Genomic DNA, 2022 nt, shown 5'->3' with positions numbered 1-2022 from the left:
TTTATAAGAACCCTTTAAAGTAGGAGCTGGCATAATCACCCTTATTTTACTAATGACCAAGCAGAAGAAAAAGAGCATTAATAACTGCCAGCAAGAGGCAGACCTGTTATTTGAAGCCATGCAGTCACTCTCCAGTGTCCTTGGCTTTAATCATCTCATTACTTCCATATATAATGGCAGATAAATACATATCCATAGCTTTTCCTTTTTTTGTTTTGTAAGCGTCCAGTTTTCTTCCTGGGAATTAGATGACTAACCCAGGCCCACGTGTGAATGTGAAGAATGATTGAGTGGTGATGGGTGGGAGAGACTGATGTCTAACTATTTGCCTACCAGCTCTCTCAGACCTTCAGTCTATAGATATGGGACAAGTTACTTCTGTACTCTTATTTCATCTGGTGATGTTTCTACTGGGAGTGAAGGAGAAGAGGTTATGACCACACGTAGAAACCGACTTGGGGGCCAAAAGTGATTGGGCAAATATACATATTTTTGAGTCTTCTATATTTATGGATGATGCGGGACTTCTTACAGTTCTGTGAGATGCAGACTCGATGCAGACTTGACTCATTGTTTTATGTCTGTGTGTTTTGAAAAATGATAATGTTTTATTGCTCCCAGCAGGAGCAATACACCGGCCTCGGGGTATGTGTGGTCTGCGAGGAAATCATGGTGATTGGCAGGCCAGAAGGAAAGGGGTGGTCTGGAGGCCAGCTCCAAGAGCTCCTCAGATATACTTCTGGGAACGGGTAAAGGAGTCATGGAAGCTACCGCCATTCTGCCAATAAGATGAAGAAATTCTTGGAAATCTAGCTGCCAATCACAGTTTATGTCCAGTTTCTTCATCATGCAGTCAAGGACACGGGGGTCCTTCTGGTTCTTTGTGAAGGCAACCCGTCCAGGGTTCAGGAAGCTTAGGAAGTCAGTCTTGGACAGAAGGCAATTGGTACTGTCCTTTCCAGCATCCTTCTGGAAAACAGCAATCAGAGACTGGATGCACCGTTCAATCTCTGTAGGGCTGGACATTTTTGCCATGTCAGAGTGGAGGAGGCGCGGAGGGTATAAGCGGAGAGCAGCACTGCGAGCTCAACTCATTTTTTAAATTAGAGAAGGCAAGATAGGTCCCTGAATTCTGGAGGACTTGGGGTTGTCCAGCTTAAGTGTCCCTGACCTCTTAACTTACTTGTCATCTCCAATCATAGCAAGTAACTTGCAGAAGTATGTGGTTTTCCAAATTTTCCAACTGGTCAATCTGTAAGCTTTTCTATAACCTGGTTTTTGTGCTCGTAAACCAAGAATGTCTTTTGGTCTTGACATTTATTTACCTATTTTCTTCCATGTTATCTTAGGGTGTTTGTCCAGGCCAGAAAAATCCATACTTGTGGAGGCCTGTGGCTTAGAATGGAAAGTTTGTAAAAAATCCTTCCTACAACCAACTGTCTGATAAAAGGCTGAGAATTTCAGGGATGAGAGGAGAAACAGGATGTTTCTAGGCTCTAAGTTCATTTTTTTTCTTTGGAAATCAATTCAGGTAAATTTTCTAGTTTTTTTCTTCTCTGGGAAAGGAGGAGGGAAGGGGATTTCTTCTTTCTACTTGGCAAATACCAGTTACTCACTCCTTATTTCTCTTGAGATTTATGCATGTTTTCTCTGTTTCTTTTGTGGTTTGGTCATTAAGATTTGAAACTCCAAACAATGGTGTATTAATTTTCAATTGCTGCATAACAAATTACTCCAATCTTAACAGCTTAAAACAATACACACATTCATTATCCCAGTTTCTGTGGATCTGGAGTCTGTACACAGTTTTACTGGGTCCTTGGCTCAAGGTCTCACAAGGCTGAAATCAAGGTCTCGTCTGGAGTAGTGAGCTCATCTGTAGCTCAAGGTCATCTTCCAGAAGTGACAAAATTCCTTTTCTTTCAGCTACAGGACAGAAGCTCTCACTTCCTAGGGATCCCTGCTGTTCCTTAGCATGTGACTCTGTCAGAAACATGGCAGTTTGCTGTGTCAAGGCTGCTC

At 42.3% G+C, this 2022-nt stretch overlaps 1 pseudogene; it reads right to left on the bottom strand.

Annotated features, from left to right (window-relative positions):
• Positions 1–727: 727 nt before the first annotated feature.
• On the bottom strand, positions 728–1035 carry LOC148754691 (protein S100-A11 pseudogene; annotated as a pseudogene).
• Positions 1036–2022: the final 987 nt, after the last annotated feature.

Source organism: Rhinolophus sinicus, chromosome 18 (genome assembly GCF_057876585.1).
Source record: "Rhinolophus sinicus isolate RSI-liver-muscle chromosome 18, RSI-T2T, whole genome shotgun sequence".
NCBI classification, from domain to species: Eukaryota; Metazoa; Chordata; class Mammalia; order Chiroptera; family Rhinolophidae; genus Rhinolophus; species Rhinolophus sinicus.
This window is presented reverse-complemented; position numbering and strand designations above follow the sequence as displayed.